A 17,225-nucleotide genomic window follows, 5' to 3' on the forward strand; every position below is an offset into this window, starting at 1 on the left:
AGTCGCAAATCCAAAAACAAAATGGCGACTGAATTGGTAAAGAATTAAAGATTTTTGTCGGTTTTGTATTTTTTTTACAGATTTTATACTGTTGATACATTTAATTCAAGCAATTTAAACAATATATATATATATATATATATGTATATATATATATATATATATATATATTCTAGCAGGCCGCCAGGCTTTGCCTGGCCGTAAAATACGCATCAATAGTATACTTTAATTCATACAAAAAACTGTACATGCGAGTATTGTTTTTTCTAAACAGTCCACTTCTTGTAAGAAAAAATACTCGAGTTAAAGATCAAAACAAAAACCTAAATACAGTAAATCAAGTAAGTAACCATTAGACTAACTTGGTACGATCTTTAAAAAATGTTTTCAAACCTACTTATTATTAGCATAAAAAGGCTGTCATGTTTTACGGCCGCGCATGCAGCAATGCAACAGTTAACTAACAGATAAAAATCCGACCACCCCTACGTACTAATTTTTTAAATTTCGACCTCTTGAAGACGCATTAAATAGTTTTCGACATGTCTGAATACCCTATATACAAAATGTCAAGTCTGTACATCAAAAATTCGTTGAAAAGTTGCGAAATCTCCTCACACACACACACACACATAAATTCTTACTTTTCTAGATATAATAGATGTACGATGGTCGTTCCAAAAGAAAAGGATTCCATTTTTTTAATCAAAAGGTTTATGATTTACAAAGACGGAAGTAGTACTATTAAAACTATTATCCACTCGTACGTCAGATGTCACTGCGCCGTTAAGTTTGATTTTTTTTTCTCTATTCCAGCTCATTTTAATCAATGGTCTATTTGATTCCCATCAAAACGTTGTTTCGGTCCCTCATTATAATACAGCTTCCTATTCCAGTAGCTGCTTTCCAAGTCATGCAGTTCTTCCTGCTGACCGTTTTCCTTCTATCTATAACTTTGCTGTTTTGAAGACTAATGTTATATAGGGGCTCTTATTAAAAGAGAGAGTCTTAGAGAGAGAGTAAGAGTCTTATTACAGTGAAGGATGTTGAAAGACTCAGAGAGAGAGAGAGAGAGAGATGTTCTTGTACTCAGGGAGAGAGAGATGTTGTATAAGTTGTTGTAAGAGACTAGATAGATATTGTTCATGTTAGGAGAGTATCTTATATATTAAAATGTTCATTCTTTGTTGTGTAGATTGGAAGAGAAGGAGAAGCTCTTTGAGTGAGGACATAGTGTTCAGACAGTTCGGACATTGTGTAGACATGATGATGTTGAGACGTGTATGTAAAGACATATAACACAAATATATAATACAATTGGACTTTACCTTTTTTAAGAATCATAAGACACAAGACGAGCTTTACAAAAAACACTTGATAGTTTATTCTTCACACGGCCGCGTTCCATCACCAAGAATTCAAAGTCTCACATTTTTTCCTTGAAGTGACGTCTCGCTTCCAGACGTCTGACTCCCCCTGAGTTTTCTCACTGACTGTTTTTCTAACTCTCAAGTTTTTCTCTATTCCTAGAACTTTCTATTTTCCGTGGCGTCATACACACGTTAAAACATGTGCATTCTTTCACGTGTCCTGGACATACGTGTCCAAAACTTTTCCTATTTCTCAGTAACCTATTTTTCCAATATTTAAAAACATTATCTTATAAGCTGCATTCTTTCAATTTAAAATTTCATAACAAACTTGAGAGTTCACATTCTTTCCTTAAAATATTTATCTATTTCTAAACAAATGTTTCGTTTTACATTTTTAAATTCTCACACGTAATCTATTTCTAAACCAAGATTACGAGGTTCGAATTTCTCTATTGCCATCTCATTTCCATTTTAAACTAAATTCTCCAGTTTTATACTTACATGAAAAGGGGACAGCCCTTATCATGTAACACTAACACCAAGTCGCATCTTTTGGATTTGTGATAATCGGTTCTCGTGCTTTTTTAGTTCGTTATATGAAGTGACTTCTCTGCATTTCACAGTTACAATTATCGAAAATCATAGAAAGAGAAGTATTTCTTGTGAATGCTATTGTTGCCAGCACAAATAAGAATGCGTTCAAATGCCAGTAAATCTCATTTCACTCTTTCTCTTGTTTTTCAAGAGATTTAAATTTCCACTAAGAGAAGTTCAGAAGCTGAATTATGTAGTTAGATGTCTTATGATACCCTTATCGTCTGGCATACTTACGCAGCTGAAAAAAAAGCATATCATAAATTTTCGATGAGAGCATGAAAAATAGAACACACACACACACACACACACACACACACACATATATATATATATATATATATATATATATATAAATTTTCCAGATAGGACGTGTCTTTTTCTTTCTCGTGTATATCATAGCACTGACGAGGGCCCGCATTGAAGTAAGAGTATAAAATAAATATACAGTGAATTCGATATATGTTAGTATAGGCGAAACAATTATATGCTCTTATAGCCCATGAACAAACTTTTAGACGAACATAATAAGTTTTTCTTCCTTGTGAAGAGAAAATCAGTGAAAATTCAGGAGTATATATGTGTGTGTGTGTGTGTGTGTGTGTGTGTGTGTGTGTGTGTGTGTGTGTGTGTGTGTGTGTGTGTGTGTGTGTGCGTGTGTGTGTGTGCATACACAACTAGCAAAATATACACATATATACATGTGAGTTTAAAAAAAAGACAAAAGGAAAAACAAATTAAATAGAAGTAAGCAATTAGCAACGAGAGCTTTACCAATTTAGTTAGAAACAAGAATGTCTCCATCAAAACGAAAAAGGGGCATAGATGTACATTGATCCAAACGAAACCGGTAAATCTGTTGCTTTTGATAATTTATTTTTGTTAAATTTGGTTGTATTATGTCTTTTTTGTAACCCATCGTGTCTCCACTGCATTTCATTTTATAATATATCGTATATTTTATCTTTAACAGATGTACACACATATTATATATGTATATATACCGGGTGACCTAAAAAAAACAAAAGCTAAATGGAGGCCATCTAGAACATATCTTGTAGAACGGAGAAAAAAAGGTCAAAGACCCTAGTGTTTCGATGTGATATTTTGAATATAATAAGCTAGTTATGACCAAAGTTTCATTTCATTCGCACAAAACACTAAGAAACGGGGCCTAATTAGAGTTGGGGCCCGTTTTTTGGGGGTCGCCCTGTATATGCAGGAACATGTGTACTTACATGTACGCATACGTGGAAATGCACTTGATTAATGCTAATTCTTTAGAGTAATAGAGTATTGAGTATCTCAATTCCGTCTTATCTATTTCGTGTTTTTTGCGTGTTTTGCTTTAGATTAGGGATTAAGCCTTCCGCTCGGATCTTGTATTCCAATTCAGTTTGATTTCTAAGATTGTTTTTGTATTAGTATTATTCGTTTGCTATTTCACTTTGAAAGCTTCTTTTTTGGGACCAATGAAACTTGATGAAAGGTCAATGAAGCAAAGATTTCCTTTTGTTTGATAGATGTTTATTATTTTTATTTCTATTTGTCTTTGTTCTTTGTTCTTTAAGGCGATCACGAAGAGAGTAAAGTTGTGACAGAAAGATGCTAGTCTCCAAGATCAATTACTGCCGGCATCTGGGCCCGGAAATGTGATATCAAGCGAGAGGGGAAGAAGAATAAAAAAAACTTTTATTCACGAGGAGGAAAACAGAACAAGGTAAATATTGTGGCAGGAAAAGAAAAAAAAAGGAGAGAATGATTATTTTGGCGGGAGAAGAAAAGGGGGAAAGGATGATTATTTTGGCGGTAAAACAAGAAATTATCAGTGGAGTAGATGAGGCGTCCCAGGGACTCGATGAGAAAGATGAAAACACCTAGCTCCCACAAGAAGCACTTAAGCAGAATAATGAAAAACAGTCCATCGTAGAAAGGGAGCGTCTTCATACGTGTACACACTGCAACAGATGCACATATGAAAAAAGTTTCATAAATTAATAGACACTGCAGCACATCGACTTCGAAAAAGGAAAGAAAAACATTATTAGTTGTTGACTTTCATGTTGTAGAACACATATAGCTAAATACACTCACATTATCATACTACAAAATAATACAAAAATACACTAGTGTATCTTATGATAGGTGCATAACACACAAACACAAACACATATATATACAATTTTTTATAAGAAAATGTCTCATTGTTATATATATATATATATATATATATATATATATATATATATATATATATATATAAGAAAATTAGAACTGTAAGTTGAATTTTACAATCAACATTTTTAACTACAATAAATTGCGCTTTCACTTAATGCCGTAACCAGCAAAGTCTAGCATTGCTACAAATATAATTTGCTGATTTCTTTATGTCCTCTGATGGGAAGAATAACAAAAATAGCATTCTTTGAAACTCTGCGAAATAAGGACTTTGTAAACTGTTTTTTGGAGTATTCAGTCGAACAATAAATTTGGATTGTAAAGTTCAACTTACAGTTTTAATTATCTTTCTCTTTTATAATAAGCTCTACTCTCTATTGCTTATTGAGCTTTTTTATTCTGGTGGAATAAAATTACCTATGTATAAATACTGTTATTTATATTAGTTTGAAGTATAACATTGCGCATATTAGGTAAACACTATACACCTTTGATTTCATTACTATATATATATATATATATATATATATATATATATATATATATATATATATATATATTAATACCTACAGACACTAGTGTTTAATCCTTTTGGGAATCATTAGTGCAGGATGAAACAATTACTACCAGACTATGAAGACGTCTCTAATTCCATTAGCAAGGAAAAAATCTCACGACCAATCTCAACCGCGAGGAATATCGTTGAAATTATTACATTTATTTTTTAAACTAGCCTGGGTGCCCGACATTGTCCATATGTTTGGAGTTGTGTGTTGAGCTTTTAAAAAAAGTGGTAGTAGGCAGCCAGGCTCGAACCCGTACCTTTTATTGTTGAGTCCATCGCCAAATTGGAAGTGGCGGTGTTTACATTAAGGTTGTTCAATCGAAAAGAGGGGATGACTTTCGAAAATATCGACGAAAAAAGCGAACCCTCCTTGTAGTAGGGTGAGGGAAGTAATGTTTTTAGCCAATTTTTCGATATTTGTCGTCCGAAGGGTCGCCCTTCAACACGGTACCGATCTCGTGAAAATCCATCGCCTTTGTTGAAGGTTTTAGGCAGATAGACATACATACATACATACATACATACATTTAAACAAACAGGCGATATTTATATTATTGACTAGTCGGAGTTGCCCGGGTGTATGGAGGTGTGTTTTAAGCAAATAATCAAATAAATAAAGTGGTAGTAGGTACGCAGGCTCGAACCCGTACCGCGAAGGAGGAAACGAACGTGAAAAAAATAGTTACGTTTTTGCTGTTGCGATCATCACCAAACCAGAAGTGACGAATGCTTAAATTAAGGCTAGTCAATCGAAAAGAGGCGATGACTTTCGAAAATATCGGCAAAAAAGCGACCTATCTCTATCGAAAAGAGTTCAGTTTAGGGTGAAAGTATTCATGGTTTTGGTAATTTTTTCGATAGTTGTCGTCCAACGGGTCGTGCTTCAAAACGATACCGATTTCGTGAAAATTTGTCGTCTCTGTCGGTGAGAGTGTTTCAAAGTAAATGTTAAAAAAAAAATGAAAATTTCCCCCACGTACATGTTTTGAAGTTTTTCTACACATTTTTAAAATGTTTGGAACTTATCACCCCCACCACCCTTTTTGCCCCACTCCCCGATAAAAAACTAACGATTACATGTCGCATTTACCGCTACGTGGCCAAGGAGTAAGTCACAATTTTACGTTAAATTTATATAGGAAAGTAACCCCCCCCCACTCAAAATTTTTAATTGTTGTTCTTTTAAAAAAAAAATCCTTCTTTTATAATATCTATAAAGGCCGGTGAAACTTATTTGCCGAAAGAAAGTAGATTTTGATTTGGTCTTCGAAGGAAAACTACGTTGATCTAGGTCGTAAAAAATACCAAAGTTGTTTTTTGTTTTGTTTTCTTAATATGTAAATTGATCAAGTAGTTGTTTTTGTTTTGTTATTTTTATAGTAGAAAAACATATTTGTGTTTTGTTTTGTTTTTAACGATTTCGACTTGAAATGAAAATACAATCAAGATAATCGTTTTTTAAAATTTGGGGCGCTAAAAACGTACATGATTTTTTTTATTATCTTCGGTATCATATCGTTTTGTTTATATTAGAATTCTTAAAAAAAATAATATACAGAATTGTAAGAATAAAAGTACTACGGAAAAGAACAATTCGTAAAATGCAAATGTAAAAGCATCCACCGCTAAATTATAAAAAAAAAGTATTTGTGTATTTTACTATTGCAAATGAATAAAAAAAAATAAGTAAAAACTTAAGCGGAACGATTTTATCTATTTTTAACGCAAACCAACTTTTAAAAACTTATTTTTAGTTTTATTTATTTATTTATATTCGTTTTGTTTATGTAAAAAAATAAACTGTATGAATATATTTTTAAAAGATAAAATAAGGAGACATTCCGTAAATTATCGATATTTAAAGAAGCTTTATGGCTTTGTTTTTATGCATGGGCATCAGAAATCGGAACCGGATGAAAGGTTTCAACAACCAAGCAAGACGATTTGAGCTTCACTTTATATATATATATATATATATATATATATATATATATATATATATATATATATATATATATATATATATATGTATATATATATATACAGAGAGAGAAAGAGAGGGAGAGAGAGAGAGAGTTTAAAGTTCTTGACGAATGTATATAAGACAATTAGTTGGTTCACGAAAGAAAACACGTGACGTAAGTTTATAAAAAAGGAATGATAGTTTATTTTCTATTCAATTCTTTCTCAGTGTGATATGGACAGAGAGAGAGAGAGAGAGAGAGAAGGAGAGAAAGAGAGAGAGAGATAGGGCGTGGAGTGTTGAGGGTGACAAAAAATGACAACTGCTCGTCTCGGTGTCCGTCTCTCTAACTTACCTCTTCTTGGCTGGCAAATATATATATATATATATATATATATATATATATATATATATATATATATATATATATATATATATATTCTGTACTTTAACCTTACAATTGAATAAAAACATATCATAAAACTTTAATTAAACGTGGAAATACGATTTTAAAAAAATAGCGCGGATCACTCTCTGCATAAGCACACACACAAAAAAATAATCCCATATTTTAAAAATTTAAATTCAGTTATGTATTTACCAATTTTTTAATTTTAAATTCCTTTATTTATGTTAAGGCTTTTCACTCATGAAACATTACGTTTTAATTGTTTAGTTTCTTTTCACGGCATTGTTTACATAAAAAAGTTTGTTTTAATTTTTCTAAACTGTTTCATTTTTACGACATGCCTCAACGTATTATAAACACCCTAACCTCCCCATGTTAAAAAAACGCCCTTCCGTAAACGTCGAAAGCCGTTCTTAATATGGGGAGGTTGGGGGTGTTCATTCCGAAAGCCGTTTTAACATGGGGAAGTTAGGGTGTTTATAATATGCTGGGGTGAGTCGTAAAATTAACGAAGTTGCTATCTATTATTTATTGCAAAAATTGCTTGAAATTTATTTATTTGACAAAAAAAAATTACATTTTGGTACTCCTTGGGCATTGAGTTCCATGGCGACCAGCAGAAAAAAAATAATAGTCGCTCCCACCCCGCACGTAACATATTTTATTTACTGACGTTGCCGTAACTAAACGATTATTTGTCACATTTACAAACATTTATTTATTTTGAAAAAGTTTTACTTTTTATGAATATTAAAAGAAAAATGGGTACTCATGCAGAGAGTGATCCATGCTGAAATAATAACGTTATTATTTAAAAAGCCATTCTTAACATGGGGAGGGGAGGGTGTTCTGTACCTATTCTGTACTTTAACTTTGCAATTGAATAAAAAAAAAACATATCATAAAACTTTAATTAAACGTGGAAATACGATTAAAAAAATAGCGCGGATCACTCTCTGCATTAGCACCGAAAACTGTTACTAAACATTTATTAATAATTTCTCACTTTTACAAACATTTGATTTTAAATTTCTTTTTAAATGAGACTTTTATCGACTTTTTTTAAATATCCCCCCAAATGGTGTTTATTCCGAAATCCGTTGTTAACATGGAGAGGTTGGGGGTGTTTATTTTGAAAGCCGTTCTTAATATTTGTGGAGGTGGACCTAATGTAAAAAAAATAAATAAATTAATTAATTTAAAAAAAAACTAAATCATTTACTGATAACTTCTCACTTTTACAAATATTTTTTTTAATTTACATGCGCGGATGAACAAATTGTTGAATAGTGCGAAAACCAAACGTTTTTGTAATAAACTTCGGGATAATTTTTTGGGTAAATATTTACATTTAGGTCCACCTCCACAATTTTCTTTTTTAAATGACGACTTTTATTGATAAATAGATTTACTTCTTCGCAACTTTTATTGATAAATAAATCTACTTCTCTGCCACGGGTACTGAACCCCTCCTTTTTTTTAATAGTCTTTTCGGGTGGGTATGCTGACAAAAAATATCAGTTAAATTTTGTAAATAGCGCCCCCCCTCCAAAAGTGGTGTTTATTCCGGAAGTTGTTCTTAAGATGAGGAGGATGGGGGTGATTATAAGGTGGACCTAATCTAACAAAAAAAAACAAGTTTTTTATGCGCACATAAGCAACTATTGTTTATTAACTTTTTTTTTACTTTTTCATTTAAAAATTAGTAAATTTCAATGAATAGAATAATAAATCATTTATCATTAATATGTGTTTTTGGTTTTGTGTTGAATGAAACTTTTTTTTTTCATTACAACAATAATGAACCAATTTAAATCTTCCGGCATGCGTTTAAGGGTTACGAAATTATCAATAAATCGTTTAGTTACTAAGCCAACGTCAGTAAATAAAAAAAATGTTACGTGCGCATGCATTAGCCTTGACTAGGGGGGGCTAAGGGAGGTACCATTAAATAATTATGCTGGTCGCCATGGAACTCAACGCCCAAGGAGTACCTAAAGTGGCACTTATGCACTTATGTTATCGTGCTATTTTTTAAAATAGTATTTTCATGTTAAATTCAAATTTTACCATATGTTTTTCTTTTATAAATTTGTTAAGTGCCTTGATAGAGTTCAAAATAGACTTCGTAGCCTCGTAGGAGATGTCCTTTTCTCCTCCTTGCAACCTCTATCTCACAGAAGAGATGTTGCGAGTTTGTCTCTGATGTATCGTTATTTTCATGGAAAGTGTTCAACTGAGCTTCAATCTATGGTCCCCCCTCGCCAAACTTTCACAAGAAACACTCGTCTAGCTGTAAACACTATCAATAATTTCCCCCACTCTTTATCTGTGCCTAAACCTAAACGTAGATTCCATGAACAAAGCTTCTTTCTTAGAACTGCACGCCTGTGGAATTGTCTTCCGTTTTCCTGCTTTCCGGCTGACTACAATATGGTTGTGTTCAAGTCTAAAGTAAATAAGTTCTTGATGAGCCGTTCCATATAAGTTATTAAATTTACCAAATTTTCATTACTAATGATTACTATATTGACCAATTTCTACTGTACACTCTTTAACCCTTATCCTTGAGTAGCCTCTGGGCCTTGATAATGTGGTGATGCCTTTGTAAAAAAAAAAAAAAAAAGTAAAGATAACCCGGTCGGTTTCTAATGTGAGGAAAATCTAGCCCCTCCCCCCGAAAAAAGGGGTACTCTGGATAATAACAACACATTAAAATTGCCTCAGTCTCGAAAGATTTCTTCTCTACTGAACGAGGAAACAAACGGTGAAGTGTAGTTCACCTTCTGTTTCTCTCCCCCTCTCTCTTCCTCTCTTAATATCTCTCTATCCATCTCTCCCTTTCCCTCTTTCAATCTATCTTTCTCTCTATATCACCCTCTCCATCTCTCTTTGGGCCCCTTTCTCTCTCTAACTCCCTCTATCTCTCTCTTTTCCTCTGTCTCATCCCTCTCTGTTTCTAACTCTCCCCCTCTCTCTGTTTATCTATCAATCCCTTTATCTCTCTATCTCCTTCTCTTTCTCTATTTTCCTCTCACTTTCTCTTTTCTATCTATATATCTTCCTCTCTATCTGTCCATCTCTAATCCCTCATCCTATTTTAGTCTCCTAAATTAATTACAGGGAATAAGGCATTGTCAAAACATGGATAAATCCTATTTTAGTAACCTAATTTACTGACTGTGAGAATAGAAGTTATTTGGAAATTACTGCTACCTTGAACAGCACCAGAAGTAACTGGTAAAACCTTTCTAATTAAATTGATTTTGGCAGCCATTTGGTAACAAAATGACATAGCCTTAGCCCTTTCTGCATGAGGAATACCTGCGACCTTGCTGCCAAGTAGAAGAATTATTTATTCTACTTTAAAACATTCATTTTTCAAAAATCTCATGTTCGACATCTCCAAAACATCCAATATGGGGAAAAATATTGCAGAAATGCAAACTTATTGTTTAGTATGAATGCACAATGGTACGCAAAAAATCACTTGAGGCTCTTGGTCGATCCTTGCAAGATTTGCGTGGCAATGTCAGACCATTTGGGAATGCAGTAATATTGCTTGCAGGAGATTTCAGACAAATGTTACCTGTTATTCTTCAATCAACACCAGCGGATTAAATAAATGCTTGCCTCAAATACTCTACTTTTTTGTTCCATGTGAAGACATTAAACTTAACTCAAAATATGCGTGTCCAGTTGCAGACTGTTCGATCCGCACAAAAACTTTTGCATCACTTGTGGGAAATTGGGTACGAAAAAGTGCCAGCTAATCAGATTTAAGGGCAAAATTCTTTGACTTTTAACTTCTGTAATTTCTGTAATTTTATTTCATCAAAAGAATAGTTAGTTTAAAAGGTTTTTGCAGATATTCAAATTATAAGAATTCCATTTGACTGAGTGAATAAGCTATTCTTGCAGGTCAATACAAAGATGCTCATGAACTTAACGCTATTATTCAATGTAAAATTCCAAGCGAGGTAGTCAAATACAAATAGATAAAGCAGATAAAGTGGTTAATTATCCAACAGCTATATTTGCCAGGGATGCCACCGCATGTATTGCAACTGAAATTTTGTGTACTAATTATCATGTTGTGAAATATAAACCAATCCAAGCTTTGCAATGGCACATAGCTTGCAGTAAAAAAAAATTAACAAACAATATCATAGAAACAGGACCTTTCACGGATGAATATATCTTCATTCCATGCATTCCTATGATTCCACCGGATACAACATTACACTTTAGGAAATTGCACTTTCCAATTTTATTGTAATTTGCAATAGCCATCAACAAAGCACAGGGAACAATCTTTACAATTGTGGGCCTTACAGTTACACACTGACTGTTTTTTCACATGGACAATTTATGTTACGTATTCAAGAGTTACCAAACTGGAAAATCTCTATATCAGCTAAGAAAATGGAACAACAAAAACTGTGTATCCATGCAAAATGGAAAATTAAACCTATAAGAAACATGCTTTTTCTCATTTTGGAACTTTTTCTATTGCGCCAATTTGAGCCACAGCAACGCGTGGCAGGGTACAGCTAGTATATATATATATATATATACGAGAGGCATGCAATAAGTAATGCCTCTGAACCACTTCCAGTTGTCTGATCTAGATAAAATGTTGCATGTGCAATGATTTATATCTCTACGGGTTATGTGGCAAATTACAGCTCTGATCCAATTGTGGTTTTTACAGGTGTTTGAACTGAGTCAGGTGTGAAATGGAGCCCGTTGAATGTCGAGCAGTGATCCGGTTTTTGTATTTGAAAGGACGCACACCACAGGAGACTTTTGATGAAATGAAAGAAACTTATGGTGATAATGCCCAATCATATAACCTTGTAAAACGCTGGTATTGCGAATTCAAACATGGCTGGAAGTCTGTGGAAACAGCTCCCAGACCTGGTCGTCCCCACTTCTGCCATTGATGAGGCATCTGTCCGTCAAGTTGAGGCTGCCACTTGGAAGATCGACGCATTACTATACGCCAATAGCCCAAGATGTCAAGATTAGTACAGGGTATGTGGAAACTATCATTCGTGACCATTTGCATATGCATAAGGTGTCTGCCAGATGGATTTCCAGGTTGCTCACACCATTCCAGAAGCGAGAACGCGTCGAGTGCTCGAGGATGAATTTGGAGATGTGCCAAGAAGATGAGCCAAAGTTTTTCAAAAGACTGATTACATAGGGTGAAACCTGGGTCCATCACTATGATCCAGAGACCAAAGCTCAGTCAATGCAGTGGAAGTACTTGGACTCACCACCTCCAAAGAAGGCAAGGGTGCAGCCCCGCTGGCAAGATCATGCTCGAAGTCTTCTGGGACCAGGACGGAGTAGTGATGACAGATTTCCTAGCAAAGGGTAGCACAATTACAGGAGCCTATTATGCTTCACTTTTGAGGAAATTAAGGGAAGCTATCAAAATCAAAAGGCGGGTCCAGATCAGCAAAGCTAACCTCCGCCTGTAGGAAAACGCTCCGGTTCACAACTCGCATGTCGCCAGATCAGAAGCACGGGCGTGTGGTTATGAAATCCAACCCTATCCTCCCTACTCTCCTGACCTTGCGCCCTCTGACTTTAACCTCTTCCCAGCCATGAAGTTGTTTTTGAAAGGAAAGCGTTTCTCAGATGATGAAGCCTTGATTTTTGAAGTCACGTCGTAGTTGGATGTCCAACCTGTGGTGTTCTACAAAAACGGTCTCCAGAGCTGCATCAAACGATGGAAGAATTGCATAACTCTGGGTGGTTTCTATGTAGAGAAAGACTAATAACTGTGCGAAGTTTTGTTGCTCTACTCCTATGGGAAATGGGTCAGGGCCATTACTTATTGCACACCCCTCATATTATACATATTATATATATATATATTATATTTATATATATTATATTATATATATTATATGTGTGTGTGTGTGTGTGTGTGTGTGTGTGTGTGTGTGTGTGTGTGTGTTAGGGTGTAGTGACATATACAGTTTGCTTTTGGAGAGTTGCTAAAACGTTGCATCTATATGTAAAAGTAAGTTTAGAAAAGGTTTTAGTATTTTTCAGAGCCATTTTCCTTTGCCTCCGAAAAGTTGAAAATTTGATTGAAAATGCATATATTAAAAAATACAAGAAAATTTATTACTCAGTAATACCATAAGAATTGCATCTTACAAGTAAATAGTTGCACTGTGGAACAAAAGAAAATAGAGTTAAGCATTCCAGTCCCTCTTTGTGCTGTATTTAGCCATTTGCTTTCGTGATTCAATTTTAGCACGAATGTATCCATCCCGGCGAAGTTCTCCACACACTGTCGCTGATGCTTCAGTGACAATTTTTATATGTCTCTCAACTGCTTGTGTATGGCAGGGAAACTTACCCAATTCAAAAACTGATTCGGCTCTGCTTCTGATGCCTTCATCTATTTCATGATCTGTGAAAACTCTTGTTAGTGGAGATTCACATCTCGGAATTTCGATCCAGTCAACCATTTCATAATAGTCTTCAGAATTGAAATTCAGTGTTGGAATTTGGCATTTTCTTACTCCTTTAGTTTTCACTTCTCTTTATCTTGCAATTCTCCTGAGGGCTAGCTCCCTTATTTCTTCCTTTTCATCTTTCATCATTGACAACAGAATATTTTCGGGATGACCAAAGTACCCGTTATGCTGCATACATTTATCGACTGATTTTCAAACATTTTCTGGAAGGTACCTGGTGAGATAAATAACATTCCACAAGTTGGCGCATACATTTCCATGATATTTTCTGCCATGACCTTTAACTCCTCCGATGGATTCAAGATAGAAATATAGAGTCTCAGAATTCTATTGGACATAGATGAATGCACCATGGCTCCTGTTTCTTTTGATGCAAGAGTTGATGGCACAACACCATTGTTGACAACCATGCAAATATCATACAGGTATTTTTGATCTTTACTCAGGAATGATAGGTCTTTAAACTCTGGTAAATTTCCATTTATGGCTTCAAATTCAACAACTGCCAGCGATTGACAAGAGCTTTACCAATTTTTCCACTGATAGCAGTAGGACACCCTACACCCTAATATATATATATATATATATATATATATATATATATATATATATATATATATATATATATATATATATATATTGCCATTCATTCACTATATTGCTCTGTTATTACATTGAGGTTCTTAAATGAGGATGTGTATATATTATAAGAAAATAAAGTATATTTCCACAGATATATATATATATATATATATATATATATATATATATATATATATACATATATATATAGTAAGTTGCAAAATATATGGCAATTATGCAACATTGATTGTTCCGCGTTTCATCCCTGTAAAAATTGTTATAAACCGTACGAGGATTCAACCTGGAAGAATTGTTAAAGCTTAATTGCCATATATTTTCATAATTTACTACCTAGCTCTATTCATGTATTGAACACTCTTGAAGTAAATACTGAATATCGATACATAAAATAATATATCTTTCCCTAAATATAAATATAAAAATATATATATATATATATATATATAATGTGTATATTTTTGCAGCATATTTTCATTCAAACATATATTGTTGTGTTACATGGAATCGGGCTGTCACCTTTCCATGTAAATAAGAAGAATATTAGATAAGTAAAAATGAGATTAAGATAAGCCTAGAATCGAACCCTGTAGGTAAAGTTAAGAAATGGAATCTTAGAAATTAAGTCTATTGTTAATTATTTTTAGAAATCTGAATATTAAATATCTTAGTAAAAGAATGAACAATGCAAATTAAATTATATTGTTTAAAGGTTAGATTAGAATTGAGGATTCTTTTGTTTGTCCAAAGTGTATTGGACAAACATATGTAAAGCCACGTGAAATTGGTCACGCTTGAAAAACACACTTCTTACGTCATAGACAAAGGATATTTCTCCAAACTATGGTTTGGATTTTAGTCAGTCAGCAAGAGAGCGAGACAGTTGGTCGGTTGATCCCTTAGAAGCGAAGGGAGAACATTTAGATCATGTAGATCAAAATTTGAATTCCTGACGTTATCGACCAGTCGATCAGATGAATAAAGTAGTCATCATTATGTTGTAACTGTTGTCTTGTGTCATTCTTTATCACGAACGAAAGTTAATTGTGTTTATTATCTTATAATGAACATCGTGTAACCCTTCGAAGATTATGTATCTGTCCTCCTCTATGTTAAGAACTGTGCACATATCACCCTCTCCTTTAATATGTGTTAAAAGAACTGTAATATATATAAATGTCTTCTCTCCCCCTCATCACCTCATTACATGATTCCCGTCATATATGTGCCCCAATATGAACTCCGCGTCATCTTTCAATATAAGTACCCAGTAATGTACTACACAACATTTGCAAAGAATGAGGAGTTTCTGTTTAAGGAATTTCTTTTAGATTTTTTCCTATTTACGTATTAATCTTTTTGTAATATTGTCGAGTGTGTGTATGTAGGATCGATGTTGCATTGTTTCCGCTACCGCCTTCTACTGAAACGTCAGTCGTCTTCAGGTTATTCTCTATCTGTTTAGCTTAAAACGTGTGGCTATTTATAAGAAAGTACGCTTGCAGAGACATGGTCGCTAGTTTAAAGCGTGTTCAATTAGATGTATGTACAATATTTAGGTTATTAATATAAAAATATAATAAAGTCTACAATTTAAATTAACATTTGTTCTTTTCTTTTTCCCCTTACTTTCCGCGTATCGTTAACTAGCCTTGGTGCCCAGCGTTGCCCGGGGTTTTGGAGGTGTGTGTTGAGCAAAAAAAAATGTTGTAGTAGGCAGGCAGGCCCGAACCCCTGACGTGAAGGCAGAAAAGAAAATGGAGGTCTGTGTAAATGTGTTGGTTGAGCAGAAACAAAAAAAGGAAAATTGCGAGCGCAAAAAAAAATGGTAGTTTTACAAGGAAAGGCTGTCCTCTTTTTATGTAAATAAGAACATTAGATAAGTGAAAATGAGATTAGGATAAACCGAGATTCGAACCTTGCTTACAGGGTTCAGAGATAAAATGTTAGAAATCGGAATGTTAAAAAGGCCTATTAATAAATTCTATTATAAAATAGTTATATATTGTTTATATTGTAAAAAGAATTAGTTGTTCATTCTTTATGAAACTGAATATTAAAATTGTCAGCTAAAAAGAATGAACAATACAAATTAAAAATTCATTGTTAAAAAATAAGTGAAATTAAAAAATAGGTTAGTTGAGAATTCCTTGTTGTCAAAAGTGTGTTTGGAAAAACGTGTGCTTAGCCACGTGAATTAGTCACGTTGGGAAGCACACTTCTGACGTCATAGCAAAAAGGGAATTCTCAAGGTAGGAGCTAGAATTAGTCAGATCAGGGCAGTTGAGAGCGGAGGCAGAACAGTCAGCAGAGATCTGGAGAGTCAGTCAGTGGTCAGCTGCCCCTTTGGAAGCGAAGGGTAGAAAGATTAAACTATGTAGAACAAATGTGAATTCTTGACGTCATCATCATTCGACCGGTCCAATGAAATAAAGAATCACCATCGATATTTTTAACTGTTTGTCTTTGTGTCGTCATTCCACAAATTAAAAAGTAATGCGTTAATCATCTTAATATGAACATCGTGTAACCTTTCCAAGAATATGTATCTCTCCTCCTCTCTAAAATGTGTTACAAGAAATATAAGAACTGTGCATCTATAACCCTATCACCCCAAATGCATGTTATAAGAATCCACAGAAGGTCGACTTCAAAACGATACCGATCCCGTAAAAATCCGTCGCACCTTTTGAAAGTTTTATGCAGATATACAAACATACATACATAAACACAGACTAACAGATAGGTGAGATTTATATAATAGAAGATTAGGTACCTAGACACTCCAAAATATTACGATTGGACTCGTACTTAATATCATTTATCGTTGGATGTTTCGTTTTCATGAATAAAACCTCTAGAATTTTAAGTCGTTTTACGCTAGGATCATTATGTTAAAATTTTATGTTTTGAAGCATAATTTTCTAAATTCTGGGAGACATTTTCTTTTAGGTGTTGACTTACGGATAAGTGTTAGTCTCCGAGCAATGTGTTTGTTGTATAAACAATGTAACTATTTTTACTGGAATCGTTGAAAAGA

The sequence above is a fragment of the Euprymna scolopes genome, chromosome 14 (assembly GCF_053919585.1).
Source record: "Euprymna scolopes isolate OS-2025 chromosome 14, ASM5391958v1, whole genome shotgun sequence".
NCBI classification, from domain to species: domain Eukaryota; kingdom Metazoa; phylum Mollusca; class Cephalopoda; order Sepiida; family Sepiolidae; genus Euprymna; species Euprymna scolopes.